Source organism: Dicentrarchus labrax, unplaced genomic scaffold (assembly GCF_905237075.1).
Source record: "Dicentrarchus labrax unplaced genomic scaffold, dlabrax2021, whole genome shotgun sequence".
Lineage (NCBI taxonomy): Eukaryota > Metazoa > Chordata > Actinopteri > Moronidae > Dicentrarchus > Dicentrarchus labrax.
Window position 1 is genome coordinate 3,588,657 of NW_026136704.1, and position 16,170 is coordinate 3,604,826.

The following is a 16,170-nucleotide window of genomic DNA, read 5'->3' on the forward strand; positions in this document are numbered from 1 at the left end:
TTGAAGTTAACTGATGAAGATCAATAGCAGAAAAACAGTCTAAATATATATCTAAGTTTACATTGGCAGAAGTCCCTGAACTTGGAGAGCCACTGATAACTGTTGATGGCAGTTGGTGATTAATTTTCTCTCTAATAGTAATAATGTTATTATAGAAGAAGCTCATGAAGTCATTGCTACTTAAGTTTATGGGGATATGTGGCTCAATAGAGCTGTGACTCTCTGTCAGCCTGGCTACAGTGCTGAAGAGGAACCTAGGGTTGTTCTTATTTTCTTCTATTAGTGCTGAGTAATAGGCTCCTCTGGCATTACGGAGGGCCTTTTTATAAGTTTTAAGATTATCTTGCCAAATTGAGCGATATTCTGATAATTTGGAAGAGCGCCATTTCCTTTCAGATTTCCTAGCTATTTGTTTTAACTGGCGGGTTTGGTGGTTGTACCACGGTGCTAGTCTCCTATGTTTTAATAATTTCCTTTTTATAGGAGCGATAGAGTCTAATGTTGATCGTAGTGAGCCTGTAGCACTATCGACAAGATTATCAATTTCAGAGGGACTAAAGTCATTATAGGACTCTGTTAAATTCAGACATGGCATTGAATTAAACATTGAAGGAATCTCCTCCTTAAATTTAGCTACAGCACTGTCAGATAGACATCTGCTGTAGGAAGTTTTGCCTAATGGCTTATAATCTAACAACATGAATTCAAAAGTTATTAAATAATGGTCAGATAGGAAAGGATTATGTGGGAAGACTATTAAATGTTCAATATCAATGCCATATGATAGAACAAGGTCAAGAGTGTGATTAAAACAATGAGTTGGTTTATTTACACTCTGACAGAAGCCAATTGAGTCTATTAATGATATAAATGCATTACTAAGGCTGTCATTGTCAACATCCACATGAATATTAAAATCACCTACAATAATTACTTTATCTGATTTAAGGACTAAGCTTGATAGAAACTCTGAAAATTCAGATATAAAATCAGAGTACGGTCCAGGAGCGCGGTACACTATAACAAATAGAACTGGCTGCAGTGTTTTCCAGTTTGGGTGAGAAAGACTAAGAACAAGGCTTTCAAATGAATTATAATTTAGTTTAGGTTTAGGGTCCATTAAAACGCTCGAATCATATATGGCTGCTACTCCACCTCCTCGGCCTGTGCCTCGAGGAATGTGAGTATTAATATGACTGGGGGGGGGTGGATTCATTTAGGCTAACATACTCCTCGTGGGACAACCAGGTCTCAGTAAGACAAAGTAAATCAATATCATAATCTGATATTAATTCATTCACTAAAACAGCTTTAGAGGACAGAGACCTGATATTTAACAGTCCACATTTCATTCTCTTATTTTGTGCTACTGAGGAGTTAGTTTTAATTTTTATTAGATTTTTATGTTGAACTCCTCTTGTTTTTATTTCTTTAAATAATTTAGGTGGTCGGGGGACAGACACAGTCTCTATGGGGTTTTGGGTGGGTGACTGTTCTAAAGAATGCGCAGAGAAGTGTGTAAGACAGCAGCTCTGCTTCCTGGTCCTAACTCTGGACTGTCAGGTTTTAGAAATAAACTTCGCCATATTTCTAGATAAGAGAGCCGCTCCATCCAAAGTGGAATGGATGCCGTCTCTCCTAATCAGACCAGGTTTCCCCCAAAAAGGCTTCCAGTTATCAATGAAGCCCACATCGTTTGCTGGACACCACCTCGACAGCCAGCGGTGGAATGACGACATGTGGCTATACATGTCATCACTGGTCACATTGGGCAGGGGTCCAGAGAAAACTACGGAGTCTGACATTGTCTTAGCATAGTTACACACCGACTCCACATTAATCTTAGTGACCTCCGATTGACGTAAACGGGTGTCATTACCGCCGACGTGGATACCAATCTTACTGTATTTACGCTTATCTTTAGCCAGCAGTTTTAAATATGATTCAATGTCGCCCGCTCTGGCCCCAGGGATACATTTAACTATGGCTGCTGGCTTCGCTAACTTCAGGTTTCTGACTATGGAGCTGCCAATAACCAGAGTTGGTTCCTCAGCGGGTGTATAGCTGAGTGGGGAAAATGTATTAGAAACATGAATGGTTGGTGGTGAACTGTGGGCTTTGGCGTTTTAGTCTTCCTTCGCTCAGTCAACCAGCCTCCCTGTCTTCCCGGCTGCTCGGTAACTACCGGGGGAACTACCGGGGGAACTACCGGAGGACGGCTAGCAGAAGCTACCTTCGGTCAGACCGCACCGGCTACTGGGAGCTGGCTAACTATAGCGGCTAAAGATATCTCTGTGGTGCGGTGCTGTTCCTCTAACTCACTAAGCCTCGCCTCCAGCGCAGTAAATAAACTACATTTAATACAGGTACCATTATCATTAAAGGAGGCAGAGGAATAACTGAACATCTGACACACTGAGCAGGACAGAGGAGAGGGAGAGGGAGAAGCTATAGCTAACTGCTAATGTTACTGAAGCTAGCGTGTATAAAAAACTTTGAAAGTAGTGAAAAGTCGTTAAAGAAGGAGTAACTCCGAGTGTTTAGGTAGAACTAGTCTACGTTTAAATGTTAAGCGGGAAAATAACCGCTGTAACGAGTAAAACTAATTTAGATTTAGCGTTCACTGACAGAGCTACAGCACCAAACAGTGTACAAAGAGCAGGAAGTGAACCGGAAATGATTCAGTACGCTTACCGTAGCACGTCACGTTCCGGAGAAGTGGGTGTAATGCGGAAGACTTAGCCAGGTCAAACCAACCAATAGAAACTCTTCTCTCATCCACCAGCGTAGGCCCCGCCCATCAAGTGCAGTTGAATTTGCAAGCAAAACTTTATATCTTGCTAGCAAAGAGGACTGATTTGCAAACAAAACTTTATAACTCGCAAGCAAAGAGGACTGATTTATAAGCAAAATGGTCGTATGTTTTTACTTACAAACATTAGTTTTGATTGAAGTTGAAGAAATATGTTCTCTCATATTTTTTCTTCAATTGCAACCTGTTCTGTTTCGATCTCAAAAATAATTTTTTTTGATTACCACTTACTCTTTTTGCTCTCAAATCTCTTTTTTGGTTTCAAATCTATTATATTTAATTGAATAATAAAGGAACAAAATTCTCTCCATAGCCCAGAGGTTCTGACAAGAAGCTATGTCTGATTTGTCTGTTTAAAATGTCATTGTTCAAGCAGGATAACCAGGAACACAAAGAACTGAACCCAAATGCAGACAACTGAGGCAGAGCTGTGCAATTCAAAAAGATGTGTTGCTTAATTAAATGGTCAGCAGGCTTACAAGAATGATGAGACATGCAAAGGTCAATACTGGTAAAGCAGTTCAACACAGGTGAACAAATCCAAGCAAGCAGGCAAAATCCAAAGTTCATAAAACAGGAGAGGTCCAACAAAACAAAGTAAAACAATACTGGGAAAAAGCTAGAATGGTTGACTAATAGACAAAAGACAAACTGGCACTGAGACAAAAGAACACAGAATAAATACACTAGAGATGGGAGGATAACTGGAAACTAATCAGGGTGGGGTAGATAATCAAAACAGCACAAAGGTGAGACAGTGGAGCCACACAGGAACCAAGGACTTCTACAGCCTAGGCTCAGCAGATTTCTGCAGCACAGGAACTGGTGGCAGCCATGACACAGGGACTGATGAGTTTCACATCACTTGAACAGGAGGCTTCTGCAGCTCAGCAGGAACAGGTGTCGGCCTGGTCACCAACTAAGAACCAGGGGCAGATGCAGGCTTGGCCACCAATGGGGAACCAGGGTGGGTGTTGGCTGGGCCGGTGATGGGGAACCAGGTCTGGACTAGGTCCTGGCAGCTGGAAACATAGGCAGAACACCTCTGGAGGATGAAGAGGAGGACGACCACACTAGCAGAGAGCTCTGGAGGATGACATGACCGACAGGGTGTGGCTCAGCGGTAGAGCGAGTTGTCCACCAATTGTTGGTTGTTGTTGGTTCGATCTCCAGCTCTTCCCGGTGCAAGTCGAAGTACCTGAGCAAGATACTGAACTGCGTATTGGTGTGTGAATGTGACTTGAAGAGTTAATTTCTGTTCTGTGCGATTTGCTTTGCCACGCTGTGTGTGTGTGAAAGGGTGAAGTGCCATGTAGTGTAAAAAGCGGTAAGAGTGGTCTAAAGACCACTGCTCGGAAGACAACAAATACAGTCCATTTACCATTTACGATGTAAGCGGGACCTCTTCTAAGACCTGTTATAAAAGTGGGACCCCTTTTAGTGCCGCCAACAAATGTCATTCTGGAGGTCAGCAACGAGGCTGGAAGTCAGCGAAGACAGCTGGTACCTGAAGATTCGGTGCAGGTACAGGCTAGTTGGTGGCCGGCGACTGGAGAGCAGAAAGGTGAGCTGGTGGAGACAGGGGAAAAGGAGACTGCTGATGTGTAGCCACAGGACACTGTTGCAGGACAGGAACTTAGGGACGTTGCAGCAATGGAGCCAACAGGAGACGTGTGGCCATCTTTGATCCATCTCATCAAGGTGCAGTTCCCTTCACTGTGATGGACAGGTTTGGCATCCTTTCCTCTAAAAATGTACTTGGAAATGTTTCTTTATTATAATAATGGCCATTTAGGCAACACATTTTTCTATAAAAGTGATTTTGTTTTCAGTTTTGTTGGTTTTTTATTTGTATCATTTGCAAGTCTTGAACCTTAAACAAGAGTCAAGATGTGGCATTTCATTGGTTATGATGCACCCTTTACTGTTTATGATGAACTATTGTTCACTCCAAGAAGGAAATTGCCTGAAGTTTGATTTCTGTGCTACTATACATTATTTCACATGTCACATACTGCCTGGAGAGCCCAGCACAGCTAGTGAGTACTTTAGAAAGCAGTCTGTGCTCTAAGGCCTTTATGCCTTTTGTGTTTTACTGCGGACTGGGAGTTGACAGCCTCCCCACAGCTGCATTTTAACCCATATTTCCACTGCCTTTTGAAAGTCCCTGTGATGTACTCTCCTGGAGTGAGGCAGTCAGAGGTTGCAGGCTTTTATACCCCCACTGCCATGATGGGGGAGCAGAAAGAAGCCTTGTTTTTCTCAGAGAATGTGTCAACAATGGGTTGCCTATTTTGAGTAGAGAGGCTGTACCAATTGGATTCTTGCTGTGCCTTAATGCCTTCAAAAATAGCTGTGTGAAATGCACCATTAGCTCAGACTAGAGGCATCCAAAATAGCCCCTGTGAACGTGTGTGTGTGTATGTGTGTGTGTGTGTGTGTGTGTGTGTGTGTGTGTGTGTGTGTATGCAGCAATTTGAAGGTAATGTTGTACAGTGTTTTGTAGTGTCTGTTTGTCCTCACTATCTGTCCCAAAATATCACAAATGAAAGTAGATGCATTTTGGAAAAGTGAGACAATGCCAACGTCTACCACAAATACACACATAACTGTTGCCTATAACCAGCTTTTTTATCCCCAGAGGCTATTTACTCTTGAGTAAGGCCCTCATTGTTAGTAATAGTAGTAAAGCTTTGTGCTTTATCAATAAATGAAGTATCAAAGTTCTGAGAAAATAAAAGTGCAAATTGTAGATGCTGGCATATTTGTCATATTATATTTAAATAAACATTCTTTAGAGCAAAATTATAAAGAGAAATAATACTTATCTTAAAGGTCCAGTGTGTAACATTTAGATCTATTGGCATAAATGGAATATAATATTAATATGTATGTTTTCATCAGTGTATAATCACCTGAAAATAAGAATCGTTGTGTTTTCATTACATTAGAATGAGCCTGTTATATCTACTCCACAGGTCGCCTTCCATGGAGTTCGTCATGTTGAACCGCTATTTTTCTATGGTTGCCTTAAAGGGACAGACAAAACACTGGCACTCTAGATAGGGGCATTCACGTTTTTCATTTTGTGGCCACCGTAGTTTCTCCTTCGCACATGGAAGGGGACGGTGAAGCAATAGAGTTGCAATCTGCAGATGCTACTAAATAAGCACTGGACCTTTATTTTAGAATAGAGCCATTTGTTTGTCCAATGTCAAATGAGTCCAGTATAGTTCAATCCAACAACCAGAAGGTGTTTTTACAAAATGTTCAATGTCACAGCAATCCATTATAATAATATAATATTGACCCCATCTCTTCCTGATATTAGCATGTGACCTAAGACTGGTTTAAACTCAAACCTCAAACAACGCACAAACTTTTTGTACTATTTATATTTAATTTCTACATGTACAGTTTAGTTTTAGTCAAGCTGCTCAAATATTTACACACCATTCCTACTTGAATATGCATAGTGTATATACTTTCATTTCACTTATATTTTCTTTGTAATATTTTATTTTGGTATCTTTTTGTACCTCCACTTTTGTACTCTCTTTTGCATTAAATTGCCCTATGCTGCTGTGTCAATCTTGAATTTCTCCTAAGTCAATAAAGAAACATCTTATCTGATCTTATAGGTTCATTTAGATTATAGTCCATTATCATTCATTGTCATTCATTCTTGTTTTCTTAATTCTCAATTCTTGTGGTAATATGCAAAACAGATTAACAAACATGGTGTGTTGCAGGTCAAGGGATGTATAGATAGTATACCAGATATGGTCTGGCCAATTGTATTGCATTCTGATTGGACTTCTGCATTAGTTTTTAGTGATAGGGATAAAATATCCAAATGCAAATCACATGCGGACCAGGTGGAAAAGGGGTCCTTGATATATTTGTGTTTTGCTAAAAGTGAATCAAATGTCATTCTCAGAGTGAAACTATATTTTATTGTGAAACAGCCCCAGGAGGTTTAAAAAAATATACTTTTTTATATATATATATATATATATGCTGAAATTATTTCAGTGTTAACTTCAACACATTTTTCAAAAAAGCTATAGTGACTCAGATTGCGAACCAACAACCTTTCGATCAGTGGACTACCTGCTCTGCCTCTGAGCCGCAGCCGGCCCTTATGGACATCAGTCCATACTGAAGTAAGCACTGCATGGCGATTATGATCTGATTTATGGGGCCCCGCACTGACCGTGTGAAGACAGATTTTTTGTGAAGAAACATTCCCTTTTCACTCCAAAACAACTTGTACCTGTATCTTTGACTTGCCTGACATGGGTCTGATGTAGCTCCTTGGTTCTCAGACTAAAAGCACCAGATGCAACAGAATGTAGTTGAATATCACTGCTGCTTCCTGTGCAAAATCTGCAATAGTATTCCACTGAAAAACTGCGCAAAAATCCTGCAACACTGTGAGCTCCCAGGTTGTCAGCCACTACACTGAATACTGTACCTTGAAGTGACTCACCTAACAGTGGGACATAAACACTAAGCTCCTCAAGAGTTTTTAGATCCTGTATAAGAGGTTCAAAGATTTTATCATGACCATAGGTGTTCACATCATCGGTTTTGCACAATACTGACAAGTAGACAGATGACAAAGCAGAATGAGACCCCGGGGGCAAGTTAGCCAATACGCAATAAACAGCACAAAGCTTATGCTTCTTTCGTGAGGTGACAAATGGGTTACAAGTTTCAAAGTCATCAACATAAAAATTTAGGATGAGCCTTGGCTTTTCTCCAGCAAAGAAACAATTTTCCTTAAATAGTGAGCCGTCCCTTGAGGATCTGTACTGATGTGTCACACCAGAATTTGTGCCTTCCTGTCTTTGATGACCCTCAACAACTTTTGTAATGATATCTCCTCCACTTAACAGCTGCTGTAAGAACTTCAATATTGGGACATATTGGAAATCGCGTTTGTTTTTAGCATCAAGAATGTATTCAACTGGCTCTATAACCCCAAAGTTATTCTTGTAATACTGCTTACACAGATAGGCTGTACTGAGAGGCAGAGCTGGTCGTTCCTTAATCGGAAGGTTGTGGGTTCGATCCCCGGCTCCTGGTGCCACATGTCGAAGTATCCTTGAGCAAGATACTGAACCCCGAATTGCTCTCGATGCCGTGCATCGGTGTGTGAGTGTGTATGAATGAGTTAGTTTCTGTTCGATGGACTTTGCCATCACTGAGTGAATGTGTGTGAAAGGGTGAATGTGGCACGTAGTGTAAAAGCGCTTTGAGTGGTCGGAAGACTAGAAAGGCGCTATACAAGTACAGGTCCATTTACCATTACTTAGAAAGCCACCTTTTTATATGGACCTTTGCACTGGATTACCAGAACAAATTGCATTAACAGTTTCTCTAATTACAAGTGCATCAGCAGAGAGGTTTCTCTGATGAAAGATGTCACTCACAGGGCCCTATCTTGCCGATCTGAAACGCAAGTATCAAACGCAAAACGCAAGTAGCTTTGTGGGCGGATCTCGGGCGCTGTTGCTATTATGCCGGCGGGTTAAATGACTAAATCTAAAATGGGTTGGTCTGAAGTAGCTACATTAGTCATAGGTATAGTTTGGGCGTAACGTGCAATAAACCAATCAGAGCGTCATCTCACATTCCCTTTAAAAGCAGGCGCGCTTGTTCCATGGCGGATTGCTGTTATAACGGCGGATTTGCCAGGCGCAGGCCAGGAGCGGTTCATAGCCGAGGAGACCGACGTTCTCGTCAGGGCCGTAAAAGACCGAGAAGTGTCATTATTGACATGAACTAAATGTAACGCAGCCATACAATAAATCAAAACAATGTAACGCAGCTTCACAGGAAGAAGACCCTGGCCTCAGGAGCAGTGTGCACGGGCCGAGCAGTGCGCAAGGGCCAGCTGAGGAGGGAGCAGCGCAAACACCAAGGTGCAGAGGATCCAGACCCACTACACGCCGGAGGACCACCCGTTCCTGCAGCAAACCGGGTTTGACATGCTGGAGCGGGAGCTGTCCGGGATGCAGCAAAGTATTAATGCCCGTCCTGACCAGGTGGCGATGTTGCTGTTGCCTCTCAGGCGCATCCCCTCAAGTCTGAGCCCTTAAAATAGCATCTGAATAAGCGACACTGACTTTAGACTAGGTTTTTCCTGGTCTGTGGCGAACTGTTTTCTGAAACAGCAAAATAGCACCAGGGAACATTTGCACCGGAACACGCCTCCTCTTTTCGCTGAACCGCCCCCCGGAGCGCAAGTTCATTCCCTAATTTAAGGACGTGCGTTGGTGGAGGGAAAATTCCAATGTGCGTCGAGTGCAAAATAGGAATTATACAAGCGCCAGTGTACAAAGTCAATTGCGCTGAGTGCAAGATAGAGCCCACAATGTCACAAGATAATGGCGCAGGGGCAGAACAGATCAAATGATGGAGTTCCCCAAGAAATTCATCTACAGCTGAAGTGGGCACATGGACCAAATGTTCTAACTTCAGCAAAGCAGCAGCAAATCTATGCTCAATGACCTTCTGCAAGTCTTCAGTATGAGAATGAGTGTTTGAAGGAATGGCAGTATCTGACTGCTCAACACACTCCTCACTGTTTGCTTCCAATTCATTCACAGATGATATCCTTGTAGTTATAACTACTTCTGGTTTGAAATCAACCAATGTGTGATGGCGGTGTTTTCGGTTTTTGTGTGATTTAAAAGTACAATAAATGTTTGTCTTAAAGTCACATCCGAAAAACATACAAATGACTGTCTCGTTTCGTTTGAGATGTGCATTTATATGAGAAAAAATAATCCTTCTCTGATGCTAAATCAGTACACCTACAAATGTGACACCTGAATATAGCTTCTTTTTTGTGAGGGACACCTGTGGTGTGGATTTTACTTTGGTGGACAATAAGGGCATTCCATGTCTTAAATGTGCATGGACAGTGCTGGTATGTACATGGATAGCGAGAACTACGTCCAAAATGTGGATGCTTTAACTTGTGATGTGATGTGATGTAAAAGCTTGGACCTACTTGATACAGTTTGTGTGCACCCCTTACAGCTCCACATTCCCTGGACCTAATCCTGCAACATACATCAAGATCATCATTAGTCATATCATTCATCCCCAAAATGCGAGTCAGAACAAAAAGGCTCACTGCACTACCAAAATTCTATACAAGATGGAAATATGCTATAATTTCCAAATAAATTCATAGGACTTTAACTCTCTGAGGACTAAGCCCTTTTCAGCTCATTTTCAGCTTGTTTAGACCAGAGATATCTGGCAGAATAAAGCAAGTCAATATTTTCGATTATAATCAAATACAAAAAAAATACAATTAACATTTTATCTCACATTTTTAAAATGTATCTCAAGGTAAATAAAGATGCAAATTTAGGGCTTAAATAAATGTGAGAGTACCTACCCATTACAGAGCCTTTTGAATGTATGATATGCAAATGAACAGTGAACCTGTGAAACAAAATATTTGGCATCAGTCACGTTTCTAAGTATATAAAAAAAAAAAGCAGGCTAGCGGCTGCTCTCCAACAGCTGTAGCACTGTGGGCAGCAGCGGGCCCGGGAGCCGCGGTCTCAGCAGAGAAACACACTGACGCTTACTGTCTACAGTAAATTAACTAGCGGGTGTTAGCTAAAGTTCCCCAACATGTTATGCTAATAGGCTATAAGTACACAGAGTTAACAGGCTTGTTATATTACGTTACTGTTTGAAATCATGGCTCAAGTCGACTGTTGCCCAACTTACTCTAACAGGAACATGTATAAATTTGAAGGACTTACTTTTTCAGATATTGGGTCGCGACCTCTTGCTGTAAAGCATGGAGACTTTGCCACAACGCTCCATTCGCGGTCTTTCCTTTTGAGAGGTCTTTTCTTGGTCTATTTTTGGCATCCAACTACCGGCGCGTAAGCGCCACCTTCTGTTCCGGAGGGATAACGACACTGCGACATTCGAACGGCAGAGACTAAACTCGATTACAATGAGTTTGTTCTTTTAATTTGATTAATTTCAATCAACTTGCAAGAAACTAGTAATTTCAACATTCTTTATAAAGAATTTAAGTGTACTTAATTAAACCATGTTCACAAACAGACTATGAATTAATTGTGTTGCTTTTACTAACTTCACTTTTGTAAATTCAAAGACCCAATATTTCCTTTTTTTCAGTGTGATGGTAACCAGGATCTTATACATTTTAATTGGACTGTGTTGCCATAGTGACATGGCAAATATCACCTTGTTGCTTCAACATTTGATCACATTTTGGGGGGCTAAACATGCCTGAAAACTCATGAAACTTTGCACAAAATTCAGTCATGGCGTACATACACGTAATGTCTTGGTCTCGCACATCGGAGTTGCAAAATGGCTTAGCCACGCCCACCAGAATCAGCCCCCAAGACACGTATGACCGACATGTACCAAAATTGATAAGCATGTGTATCACCACCAAACAAGCAAAAAAGCCTCTTGGAGCCATACTCCAAACCCAACAGGAAGTCGGCAATTTTGAATTCTGTGGTCATTTTCAGCTATTTTTTTCGTGTTGTATTGAGCGAACTCATCCTAGGGAATTTATCGGATCTACTTCAAAATTGGTCATTACAATTAAAAAAACATTGCTGGTTAAAAGTTGTGCTATTTGTGACAGTAAGTTGATGGGTGTGTTCGTGGCATGCTGACAAAGTTGGCCATTTTGAATTTTGCAGTGATTGTCAGTGATGTTGTTGCGTTGTATTTGAACAAACTTCTCCGAGGGTATTTATCGGATCTACTTCAAAATTGGTCAGTACAGTCAAAGAATATTGCTGATTAAAAGTTGTGCTATTTGTGACTGTACGGGGTGTCCGTGGCGTGCCTTCAAAAATCAGCCCTGACATGACAGGGGAAACCCTAACCCTACCCCGACCGCTAAACCTAACTGCAGTACAGACTCTCCATTTGGACCCAAACTTCACAAGTTTGTTAAGAGCCCTGGCCTAAATGCATCTAAGTGCAAATATTCAGTTGCTGTCATAGCGCCACCTACTGGCAACAGGACGGCACATCCCAACGTGCACCGAGTGCGAGGGCCTGATCACCACTGCTTGCAGTTTTAATTTTAAAGTGAAACCGAAAAAAAAATCAGTGACCCTGTCAAAACCTGAAAAATACTGTGGTATAAATATCCAACGATATGGGAATTACCTCCATATTGCCTATGTCAGAATTGTCAGTCCAGCTTCATCACAGGGAGAGCATGAGGAGTAGAAGGTTTTGAAGGGGGATGTTTGTGTTAATTTTGTACTTGGCCTGAAACTGCTGATATTGCTGTCCGGAGTGAATTCATTTAACAAGACTTGTTAAACAGTCCTTTTCTGTTAACTGCTGAATGACTGACCTTCTGCTCCACACACCTTAAAACTACAGTGATGGAAATAGATAAAGAAATTAAAGCTGCAAGCAGCGATGAACGGGCCCTCGCACTCCATGCAACTCGGGGTGTGCTGCGGCCACGTCATGTGCCAGCGTAACACGCGCGGACCACAACATGAAAATTTCACATAAATCAGCTCAAAATTGCCATGCAGCGTTTACTTCCTGTTGCCAGTAGGTGGTGCTATCACTACATCTGAATATTGTCATGTAGACATGTTCAGGGCGGGACTCTTATTAAATATGTGAAGTTTCATTGAGATTGGATCAAGTACACAGAAGTTATGACAAATCCCTCTTTCATGGCGAGTCGTTGAAATTCCACGCCACGCCACAGTCACACTGTTCGACGGAATGTCGTAAATAGCACAACTTTTCATCATGAATGTCTTTAGATGGCTGTGTCCAAATCTGGAGTCGATCCGATCAGTTCCCTAGGAGGAGTTTGTTCAAATACAATGTGTGCAAATCGCCAAAAATGGCAGCTAAATCCGAAATGGCCGGCTTCCTGTTGGGTTTGGGATATGGCGCCCACTGGCTTTTTTGTGTGTCAGGATAAGATCTACGTATGTGCCGATTTTTATACATATCAATGAATGGGGCCCTAGGTGGTACAGTTTATGGGCTCCTGAGGGGCCATTTCGCCATGCTCATAGTGGACCCCTAGAAAATACGGAATTTTTTGCCACAACTGACATGTGCACCGCGTTTAATGGGTTTTCGAGCATGGGAAAGCCTCCAAAAATGCGATTCATTTGTTACTAAAGGAATAAGAATCCTTCCAATTACAATAGGGCCTTCGCACAGTCAGTGCTCGGGCCCTAAAGATAATTCACTGACAAAGAATAAAATTAGGTCTACATCAGTGACATGACTAAAATACCACTTGGGATGTAACAATTTATCAATTTTTATGTAGATGACAGTCAGACAGTATGCCTACTTACCCCCATATTCCACCGGGCAGAGTCGCAACATGTTCCAGCCAACAAACAGTCGAACAACCTTATGTCTGATGTTTTTGTACGTAACCCTTGAACAAATCACAAGGGAACTGGAGATGAGGTTTTCAATACTGCACCTTTACTTTTTGGAGCTATGGCCTACCTTACTTTTGGAGATGGGCAAGATAGAGTAATATCTCTTTGCAATTACAACCAAACATTTTATATTTATAGCTATCCCAATATCAACCAAGGATTATGCCTCTGTCTGTGATGGTCCTTTTATGTTATGAACTGGGTCTGCATTAATAGCAGCATCAAGTGCGGGGGGCCAGTAATAGATCTTTGTGATTGACAGCTTAACAGACACCAAAGTGCACAGCATAGTATGAAACAGGAAACTCTGGAAAGCAATCCTCCAAATCCACAATTGCAAGGTAAACTGACAGTGAAGTGTGTAATGATGAGGCAGAAAAGCAAAAAGCAGGATGCAGAGACAATGCAGGTAAGGGACTCCAGACTGGCTTCACCCAGGAAATGTGGAAGGTAGAAAAGACATACTGGACCTAGGGAGGTGGAAATGGATGTCTGCTGGGTTAAAAATCCTAGATATGGAGAAGGGGCCCATGAAGCGGGGCACCAATTTGTGTGATTCCACTTGCAAGGGAAGTTCCCCAACTGACAACCACACCTTCTGACTAGGGTGGTGACAGGGTGCATAGTGCTGGTGTGTGACGCAGGTCAGTCATCTGCTAGTAGCGAAAGAAGATGCGGGACAGGGTCACCTGGGCCCTCATCCAGGGGTGGAGGCAACAGCAGTCAAAGGTCTGGACTGAGGGGTTACTAGCCCCCTGCTGGAGCTCTGGGAAAAGTGTTTGGCAGCTGTAGGTTCATCTAAAGGTGAGAGGCCAGTGCTGGAGCTGTGGAGGAAGTTCATACTTTTCCATATCAGCTACTTGAGACTGGGAGGAGAAGCAACAAAGGTGGTCTCCAGCTCAGAGCTTTCAAGAAGTATGTTAGTATTAAGCATGTCCCCCAACACGTCATTAGCCAGAGCCTGAAAGACTGCTGGGGCAGTCAAGCCAAATGGCATGACAAGGTGCCTGTAATGACCGTCATTCATTTATGCTTGTCCTGGAGTTTCACCAGATGGTAAGCGTTACAGAGGTCCAATTTAGTAAAAATTGTTACATTTTGCAACAGTTCCAAAGAGATAGGTGGGAAGGGGTACCTGTTCTTGACAGTCAGATGAGTGTCTATATGGATAGTCAGGTAACTGCGTGGCATTATTACAGCATTTTTAGTTATCAGTGTGGTGTTTTCTGTACTATTATTTATTTATTTATTTCTAAGATTATTTTGGGGGGCTTTTTATATAAGACAGGAGCAGCTAAAGAGTGTGAATGGGTAAGCATAGAATTATTGTGCAGCGTGCTTTGGATAGGAAGTGTATCATTTCATGATGAGCAACTTGGCATTGCATGGCAATTCTGCTATCAGTTTGAATGGGTATATGTTGGCATTTGCTGTAAAATGCTTTTAGTGGTCAGCAGACTAGAAAAACGCTATATAAATGCATTCCATTTACCACTTACACTATCAGTCTAGACACAGACAAGAGGCTAATGACTTTGTTTTAGTACTAAGCCCAAAGGAAGGGACAAAGTGTCCATTTTGGTTTTGTATTTTCATATTGCTGGCTTAGTTTAGTCAGCGCTGTGGCCTTATTTATCAAACTCAGCAGAGAATAAAATATAAAAACAAAAATATGCATTATATATATATATATTATATATAATGAATCGTTAAAATACCTACCTGTGGAGAATTGTGCATGTGTACTCCTCCCAGTGTTTTCCCACAATCGTCCATAAAGGGTCAATGTTTGATGATTTAGTTGGCTGCCTGTGATGTTTATGCTTCGCTTGGTGTTAGGGAAAATGAAAAGATTTAGAGGGTGCTGCATATTGATGGGCACACCTCTCTTAAAGGATATGAACTGAAAGTTTTTAGAAATTTAAACTATCACTTTCTTGAGATTGACTGCAGTGTTGGTGTGAACTGGCCTTCACAATCTACTGTAAATGACACACCACACATAGACCCAGGATGCTACCCCCACAGCATTGTTTGTTTGCTGTCATTCTTGATGTTCTCAGCAATGCATCTCTCTAGCCTATTTCTCAGTTAATCCCCCCACTTCTACTCTATCAGTGGAAGCTTCCACTGCCTCAAACATCCCCTTCCATTCCCAGGCAGACATAATGCCGCCTGGCTAACAATGAAGGAGTACATCTCCTTCATCTGATGCTGATGGTGATGATCATCCCTCAGAAGAACACACAATCACTATTTTTAAGTGGATAAATCACAGTTCTCCATCTAAAATCTTCAGCTGCACTCTGGTTCCCATTTATCAAAGAAGAATAAGCCGTGGCTGCTGGGGTACACAATAACCAATGAGTGATGAATGTGGAAGTACCTACTACATTGCCATGTGTCATTCATATATTTAGAGTAGAAAGGGCAAACAGAGTAGAAATTATAATATTATAATAATAATAATAATACGTACCCATTAAATAAGAACCAAGAAGGATTGGAAGGAAGATTACGAAATTAAGTAGAAAATGTATATAAATTAAAGAGAAATCCAGAATCCGTACAGCCATCTTGTTAGTCATTTCAGCTCTGTCGCTGTCATTGTCCTCTGTCCCAGATGCCAGAAGGGGCCTCTTAAAGGGGACCTATTATGCCAGTTTCCAGCTCTATACCTGTACTCTGGTATTGCATGATTCACAGTTCAAAATTATCATTATTTATCTTATACTGGCCCTTTATGCAGTCCCTCAGTTCATCCTCTGTCCAAAACAAGGTGTCTCTTTAAAGCCCCCCTGCCTGCTGAGGGGCAGCACCCAGTGTTTGTGAGCAGCTTCTTTCTCTTGTTGTTGTCCTCAACAGGATATTATAGCTGTAACTTAT

General features: G+C 41.7%; 3 protein-coding genes across 10 annotated transcripts in view; 1 reads left to right on the forward strand and 2 right to left on the reverse strand.

The window, feature by feature from the left end:
- LOC127362358 (gap junction delta-2 protein-like) overlaps positions 1–16,170 on the reverse strand; it is a 678,509-nt gene that overhangs the window by 539,285 nt on the left and 123,054 nt on the right.
- Positions 1–16,170, reverse strand: part of LOC127362369 (uncharacterized) — a 384,160-nt gene that overhangs the window by 334,459 nt on the left and 33,531 nt on the right. The gene's annotated exons all lie outside the window — the stretch shown is intronic.
- The window catches only part of msi2b (musashi RNA-binding protein 2b), a 295,771-nt gene that overhangs the window by 247,038 nt on the left and 32,563 nt on the right, over positions 1–16,170 (forward strand). The window lies entirely within an intron of this gene.